The sequence below is a fragment of the Gorilla gorilla genome, chromosome 4, assembly GCF_029281585.2.
Source record: "Gorilla gorilla gorilla isolate KB3781 chromosome 4, NHGRI_mGorGor1-v2.1_pri, whole genome shotgun sequence".
NCBI classification, from domain to species: domain Eukaryota; kingdom Metazoa; phylum Chordata; class Mammalia; order Primates; family Hominidae; genus Gorilla; species Gorilla gorilla.
Window position 1 is genome coordinate 87,066,307 of NC_073228.2, and position 9,104 is coordinate 87,075,410.

Here is a 9,104-nt window from a genome sequence, read left to right on the forward strand (position 1 = left end):
TAGTGGGGAGTGGCAGATGAAGAGAAGTTGATTAACGGGTACAAATATGCAGTTTGATAGAAAAATTAAGACCTACTGTTGAATAGATCAGTAGGTTGACTATAGTTTATTGATATAGACAATAATCTATTAAACATTTAAAATTACCTAGAAGAGAATAATTCAAGTGTTTCTAGCATAAAAAAGACAAATATTTAAGGTGTTGGATATCCCAAATACACTGATTTGATCTGTACAAGTTATATGAATTGAAAGATCACATGTACTGTGAAAATACGAACACCTATTTTTGCATCAATGAAAAAAAAATTCCCACCCAAGAAAGAACCATGCATATCCTTTTAGATTCCTTTGCTTTTTCACATAGAAAATTCTAGAAATATTCTAGAAAGTGAGTGAAATTTAAAAGTACTGATTTCTAGCAGATGTCTGTCTACGTAGGTGAATTCTCCTTTTCATTTTTCAATTGTATAATTTGGCAGGCAGTTGACAATGACAAACAACAATCATACAGACTAGGCAGCTGTACGGAAAGAAACATAAATCAAAATCAGAATTCAAACGTTTAGTATATACATAACTTACACTGTTTTCAGCAAGTTAGAGTCACCTTTTTTCCTTCAAATGAACTCAAAACAAGTGAAAAGAAAGGGATTTGATGGTGCTGCAATGCCATTAAGGTTTTTGCTTAAATCAGAGTGAAGCTTTACATTTTGCTTTTAAAATTTGACTTCATACCTCCATATACCCAAGTGAAAATTATAAAGTAATTGTGTAGATTTTATTCAGATTTGTGATAGCGTTGCTTTAAATTACTCATAAACTTGAAACATCAGGGTCAGCCAAAGGGCTTGTTAAAACACATTTCACTCGGCCCCCACTCCCAGAGTTTCTAATTCAGTAGGTGTGGTGGTGCTTGAGAATTTGCATTTTTAACAAGTTCCCATGTAAAGCTGCTCCTGAGACCACAATTGGAGAACCACTGATCTGTACTAATAAAAGTGTGAATTCTTTCTTATTGTAAATAAACACCTTAACACTAATCATTTGACAAGAATCAGATTTGGCTTCTATAACCATCTGGAGGAAATTACTGTACACAATTGTACTTTGCTTCTTTTTGACAAAGTCACTTGGTCCAGGTGAGCTTCAGGTTACTGATTCCCAGCCGGATTGTCAAATTTAATCCCAAATACTAGGCTACTTAAAAAATACAATCAAATGTTTATAAATGCAGTTGATCTCGTGAACACCTAACAAGTGTCCTTGGGAACTAACAGTTCATTGCTCAAATTATGAAAATGATTTATAATTTTCATAATGTGCAAACAGGAAATACTAAAAGAAAGAAGAAACAAACTCTCAGCAGTTTTGTTTTACGAACTGCCTGGGTGGTATCGTTCATTCAGCCTTGTTCTCATCCTGGATGAAGTCAGAGGCACTTTGCCAAGTAGTCAAAATAAATATTAGCAAGGTTAGAAAGAAGGAAATAACAAAGAAAAACTTATGTAAATAAGTGCCTTGTAGTTACTTGCAATATTGCTGCAGTCTTTAGGCATAATAGACATAGTCCCAGCTTTGCTTCCATTTAAAAGAAAAGTTTCTGAATTGTAAATATAAATCATGCTCATTTACTTCCACCGTGACAGTGTCTGCCTCAACAATGCAGAGTGCAGAGATTTATCGTGCTAGACGACTGTTTTAGATCTCCAGAAGCTGCTAGGAGAGACAGATCAGCACAACCTGACTTAGAAACACTAAGGTCACTTCAGTCAGTGTGGTCTTCACGAATACATGTTCCTGAATGAAAAATCATCTGTTTTGCAGTAGATTTTAGCACCTTTTGTTAGAAACCCTCTATGCTCAAAGCCTTAAGCAGGAACTTCAGGCTTCACTGCATCAGGCCTCCCTAGAAAGTCCAGTAACAGCCATAAAAGGGCTTTATAATTTAAGGTGAAAAGGCGTGATTACGAGTCTCAAAACCGTAAGTGCCAAAAAGCATTTTAAACAGGAGAAGACTGACAAGGCTGTCAGTGGTAATGCATCTGTATTTGCATCTGACCTGAAAGCACTTTCAACATCTGCAAAGAAAAAAAAATCAACGGAAGAAAGGTTGTCTTGGAATGAAAGATTAACGACACAGCAAAATGCCTAGTTCTGGTGGGAAAGCCTTATACCCCAAATCCAGTTGTCACCTAGAATTGAACATTCTTTGGAATGAGCTCTTTCTTTAGGGTTATATATTTGTCTTCTTGCATGCTAAAGTAAGGACAGGGAGGACAAAAAGAATATATTTCACATATTTTTAAGCTGTGAACCCACAGGCACTGGTTCAAAGATGAAGATTGAGCTGTCTGTCAACTTGGATAGATGTCTCCTTTGTAAACACTTTAGTGACTAGCTTCCTTGTGGTCTGGCCGTGGTATTTGTAATCACTTCTTAGCATAAGGGATTGGAAAAAAGTATCAGTTTCAATGGATTGACAATAGGTCAAAGTCTCTGTTGACAAAGTTTGGAGAGTGAAAGCCAAAAATATTTTAACCATCGACTGTTTATTTTGTTTAGCAAAATAAACCCATACATGAAATTAATGAATGGGTCTTGCAAAGGCATAAGCAAACTAGAGAAAAAAATATTAACATTTCTTTTATAGTTACTGGCTCATTACTCTCAGTTGCCATTGTATCTGTAACATGATGTAGATTCACAGGTTTTGATATGGAATTTGATTATACTTATTATTATACTGTAATGCTGTGCAATAATCTTATTACACTGTAAATTGTAAATGTGTTATAAATTGATCAAATACATATGCCTTTGTAAAAAGGAAAGTTTTGAAGTAATTTTACAGTATTTTTCCAGATATGCTTAAGTCCAGTTTCAGCTGTAATTAACATAAGGAGAGCTCTCTTGAAGCCATTTACAGAATGAAATGTCTCTAGGGGTTAGTAAATTGCATGCTTTTGAGGTAATTTCCTAAGGAAGAAGCTTTTATACCTTACTATGAAATCTCTTAGACACCTCCTATGGAGCTGCAGTTGACTTTCATAAACAGCATAATGACTACATGTCAAAGAAAGAGTGATAAACTGTGGCTCTTCAAAGAAATAAAAGGTGCCTACAAGCTTTCTTTCTTTCTGCTGACATGTATAACATAAAATTAGCTCACAAAGACATTGAAAATATACTTTCTTTTGCAAAGGTGGGCAATTATTTTAAACATTGCAAAGCAACTATAGTGTCCTTGTTTAAATTTTTTTTTTTTTTTTTTGAGACAGGGTCTCATTCTGTTGCCCAGGCTGGAGTGCAGTGACGCCATCTCGCTCACTGCAACCTCCACCTCCTGGGTTCAAGCGATTCTCCTGCCTCAGCCTCCCAAGTAGCTGGGAACACAGGCATATGCCACCATGCCTGGCTAATTTTTGCATTTTTAGTAGAGATGGGGTTTCAACATGTTGGCCAGGCTGGTCTCAAACTCCTGTCCTTAGTGAGCCACACACCTCAGCCTCCCAAAGTGCTAGGATTACAGGCGTGAGCCACCATGCCCAGCCTTGTTTAAAATATTTTGCTTATTATTGTTTTATTAAGGAAGAAGAAAACTCTTCAGCAATGTAAGTATTTTTTTAAATACACCTTAATAAAAATCATATTATATATTGTGAAAAAAACAAGCAAAAAAAATCTTAACCAAAGTTCCCAGGAACTTAATAATTACAGGCTTAAAAGGATAAATTTACATATGTAAGCCCATGTTCTTTGCATTAAAACTTAGGGAATCCTACATATTCTTCCATGTATTTAACTAGCATCATGTCCTGTCCTATCCTATCCTATCCTATCCTGTCCTGTCCTGTCCTGTCCTGTCCTTTCTTAGTGTGAATAAATGTGTCACTGCTGTTCATGAATGTCTCATCATTATATGGTGGCTTAGTGTAGATGTACATATTGCAGGTCTCGCATTTTGTGTGTGTGTGTGTGTGTGTTTTTAATTAACTGAGCTATTATAAGTGCAACCAAATACTATTCATCAAGATTTTAAGAAAGAAATTATTCTGCCAAAAGCAATTCATTGCAAGAATAGTAAATATTTTGAATGAACTAGTCTCAATAGTAAATATTTATATGTGTAATAGAAACAAAAGAAATAATCATATTATCTTGAGAATATAATTCAAAATAGAATTAAGATAAATAAAAAAATTGTTTTAGATTCCTAAAGTTAAAATAAGTTATATTTAAGAAATTTGGTGCCATAGTAATATTACATTAAATGTCTTTAGTGTTTTTTGAGTTTTCAAAACACTTTCAAATATACCATCTTTTCTAGTCTTCATAATAGCTTCTTAAGGCAGACAGGGTTAGTCACCATTTTCCAAATAGGAGATTGATGCTCAAAATGGTTGTTAGTTTTCCAAGTTTATGCAACAAAATATGATAAAGCCTAACACCTGTATTCCTCTTTTCCAACCCAATGTTATTTTCATATGGACTCCTAATATAAAAAGAAGACTAATATAAATAGAAAGACTAATATAGATATAATATAAAGATACATAATATAAATAGAAGACTGTATAATTAGAATTCTATATAAATCAAAGACTTCTATATAAATAGAAGACTATATGACTATATATAAATAGAAGTTTATATAATATAAAGATTAATAGACATAATATAAATATAAAGATATATAATATAAATAGAAAGACTCCCAAAAGAAACTCATCCCCAAATATCTATAGACAAGGATTTATTTCCCATGGCCCCTATACATGTAAAGCGCTACTTATTACCTAAACCCTCGCTCACAACACCCTCCATCACCCCAGCTGCCACAGTCCCTGCCCTGGGAATCCAGGGACCTCCACATGATCCAGCAACTGAAGGATTAAGGCCTGGTTGGGCAGGAGACCTTGGGGATCTTCCTCCTGTCTTCTAGCTGGAGTGTCTTCTGAATGGTCAGTGGCATGGCAAACAGGTAATTCAACATTTTGAAAATCGCCCTTGGTTTCACATGCCCATCTCAAAATGACCATAGTCCAAAACATTTGGCATACAGAATATGGTAACTGTTCCCAAATTGCTTAGTTCTCTTGTATTTCCTATTATAGGGTGCTTCATGAGAGACTGATCTCTTGGTTTCTTTTTGTGTATGTGGTGAAAACCACTTTAGGGTAAAGTGTAAAAATGAAGAGAAGAGTATTTTCTGCCATTGACAAGGAACATGCGAAATCCGTGGTATATGAAACATTAGGAGTATATGAAGTCAACTATTAGACACATGAGATGAGGTCATGTTTAATGTTTGTACTTAATAGTTGCTACAAATAGTTAATAAAGACAAACAAGGACTAATGTCTCTAGGAGGAAATATAACACAATTTTTAACCAAACTCAATCAAAGTAATATTTTTTGAGGATCTCCACAGTGAAGGTACTTGGTTAGGTATTAGCTATTCAAATTTTGGAAAGAAGCCCACGGTTCAGTGGGGTAGAGACAAATTATAAATAAATCAATAAATGAGGCCCAATAGATCCACTATTCTCAAAACTAATTATTTGTTTTATATTAGGTCTTTCCTCTTAGTTCAATGATTAGTATACACATAATGAATGACAGGCAATACAAGGTAGCAAGAGAAGACAAATCTACAGTCAACACCAGTTGGAGCCCTGGTTTTGCCATTTCCTTGTCTCTTAACTTGGCAAAAGTACTTTAAATAGATTCAAACACATCTTTGACCCTCATATACCAGTTTCCTGGAATTTTATATCCTTTCAGGAGTGTGTACAATTCATGTAGAAAATGTTACAGATTTAAATCTAACAACTGGTCAAAGTGGTTGAGTTGAGGATACAAAGGAGAGTCTAGATTTGAAGACATTTTTGGGATTAATTATCAGAATTGTGTGATCATTTGGATGTGGACTCTGAGGAAAAGGGAATAAAGATGACCCCTAGTTTTTTAGCTTAGGGAACTGCTTAGGTGACATTGTCGTTAATGCAAGAGAGAAGGCAGAAGGAACTGGTTTGGGAAAGAAAATAGTGGCTTCTTTTTAGGACCTGTTAGGATCGAGGTATCTGTGGGAGTCACTGGACTCCTTTTGGGCACCGCCTTCAAGCCTCTCAGCTGTGCTTTCTGATTCCAACCAAGTCATAATAAGCATTTGGTACAGGTTTTGACCCACTTACTGCTGACGATGCCCATCTTGAAATATCAACTGTGGAATGCTAGCTTCTTCCCATAGGGATTTCTCTGACACTATGGTGTGCGATGCCCATGGCCAGGAAGCCCACTCACATTCATACATACGCGACCAGAATGCAAGGGAATAAACACTAAGTGGGAAAATTGGAAAGAAAGGGGTGATGGCAGCGCATGAATAGATGGATGGATTTATTTTGGTTTTGTTTTTTATTAATTTTATTTGTTTGGTCTACTAAATGTGTCAACTTTCATGCTGTCATGTGGGATGCTGAAATTAAATGAGTTCACAGAAGTTAGTTGGTTTTCCCTGACAGGAACTGAAATTTTTTTTTTTTGTTGTTGTTGTTGTTTGTTTTTTTCTGAAGGTTTGACGTTTAAAGGGAATTTAGAATAAGAAGTGAAATTCTTGAACAAAAGGCTTTAATTTACAAGAGACAATTTGTGCCTCCAAAGGCATAGCTCTGAGCACTGCTAAGGATTTAGTGGTGGGTGAACCCTGTGGGTTTTAGGAATCTCTTTGGTTTATGGTGCAAGGCACCAAATCCCTTCTATTAGTGGTTTCCAACGCCTCAAAACTAAGAGCCCTTTCTACAAGAAATAAAACACATCAGGAGAACTCTATGTAATAGCTGTTGATTAAGGAAATACATAATGTTAGTGAGCTATTATAAATTCACTATGTCTTTGAAATAAATCTTTTATTTTAATAGATTAGAGCAGCACCCACATAAGTTTGGAAACACAGGTCATTTATCTGGGAGTCTAAACAATGAAAGCATCAAAAATGGAGACTTCCCATTTTTCTTTATGACCATCCCTTTAAAAAATCACTGTAATAATTGAATTTGTTATAAGACATACAATGAAGACAACATATTACAGGAATAAATAAGTAATATTGACAGGGTGATATGTCTCAAACAATTGAAACACTCATACATCAGTTTTGCTGTTTGCATATTTTGGCAAGTAACAAATGTTTTAAAGATTTAAGCTGCAATGGTTAAAATGCATATTTTTATGCATCTCATTTCTTAATTTATATAACAGAAAGAAAACCCATAAGAAAACAACCAGAAAATTTGATAAATAAATCGTTACTTTTATCGTTATGCCCTTTTTGAATTAACCTATCTAAACTCTGGAAATATCATTAATTTGGAACAAGTTATTTCTGTATAATCTGAGTAAACAATCTTCTACCGTATGTTTAAGATGTATGTGGAAGAGCAATGTTTTGAGATCGAATGTATATTTTGGTTACTTTTAAAATTCTTCCCTTAACTTTATTCAAGCATGGAGCTCAGTGTATCAGTGAAGATTTTTCAGTAAGGACACTCCTTACTGTAAAATAAAATAAAATAAAATAAAATAAAATACATTACATTTTACTGTAATGTAAAATAAAATCACCACAAAAGCTTATTTATTGGCTCCCCTGGAAAGTCCAAGCATGACTGGAACCAAAGCTCAAATGTTGTTATCTGTCTCTTCCCATCTCTCTGCTCTGCTTCCCTCTGGGCTGGTTTCTTTCTCCTGAGGGCTCGCTCCCTGGCTCCCAGCAGCTCTAGGCCTATTGACGCCAGCAGAGACAGCCTCTATCCTACTGTCCCCATCATTCCTGGATTGGATCTTAACGGCCTAGCTTGAGTCTCCTTTCCGTCTCTTAGCCAGGGTCCAAGGAATGAAATGCCCTTATTGGCCAGGACTAGGTCATGGGTTTATTACAAGAAAAATTGATCCCTTATAAGCAAAGGGAAGATAACAAGAAGGTATATTCCCAAAGGAAATTGAGTGCTTTGCCAAAATAAAGAACAGTTACTGGGCCAACAAAGGCAAAAATATTCAATTCACCTAGTCTTAAGAATTTTTAGAGGGATTAAAGCAGAAGTTTGCTTGAAGATCACATTCTGATAGATCCTGAGACCACAGGGATCGCAGAAGCCCGGGAGCCAGAGAGCAACTGGATAGCAAGTGGCCATAGGCTGGGCCTTGTGGTGGTGACCAATGGGAAACACGGGGGCCTCCTCATGCCGTGGTGCTGTACAAAGCCTGAGGACCTTCACATAAACGTGGGGAAAGAAACCCGGTAGTGACTATAATGGGATTTCCTGTCAGCCTGGTCTGTTGGGTGCTTGGTGTCTGATGACTAAGATTTATGTGACCACTCATATTATTTACAGAAAGTACTTAGAGCATGTATGGATTTATGTCAACTTTGAAAAAATTATACGACACCCTAGGAACCTGTGAGCTATGGATTAGAAACTGCTCTTTAGAACGAGGTAACATTTCTCTGATCTGGAAACTGAATACATTCCTAAACATGCCTAGTTCTCTATCTTTTAATACAAAACTTTGGGCATTAACAGGATATGCAAGTCATAAACGTGGCGTCTAAGAATGCATATTTTGTAGTTGACTGCCAGAGTTCAAATCCCTACCTCAGAAACAAACAAAAAAATCTGTTTCATCACTTTGTAGTTGTGTGGTCTTGGCAAAGCCAGTTAACATTTGTAAGTCTCAGGTCCTCATCTTTAAAATGAAAATAAAAGCAGTACAGGTTGATGTAAAGATTTGAAAGGCTATTGCTTATACAGTGTTAACACACCTGACATATAGTAAATGCTCAATAAATGTCAGCAGCTATTATCAAGCCCCAAGAAAGCTGGAAAGGGTCAGGGTATATCTATCACCACATTTCAAACACCAACGCAAAATGCTTAGCTTAAAGACCTTCAGGTGCAGTTGGCTGAATTACTGAGGGACAGATTTGCCAAGCAGTGGAGAAGGGATGTATTGCTAGTTCTGTTTGTATTTATCATAACCCAGTTGTCAGCTGGATGCCTTCCTACCTCCACCTGCAGCCATCAACCAATCAACACATCTC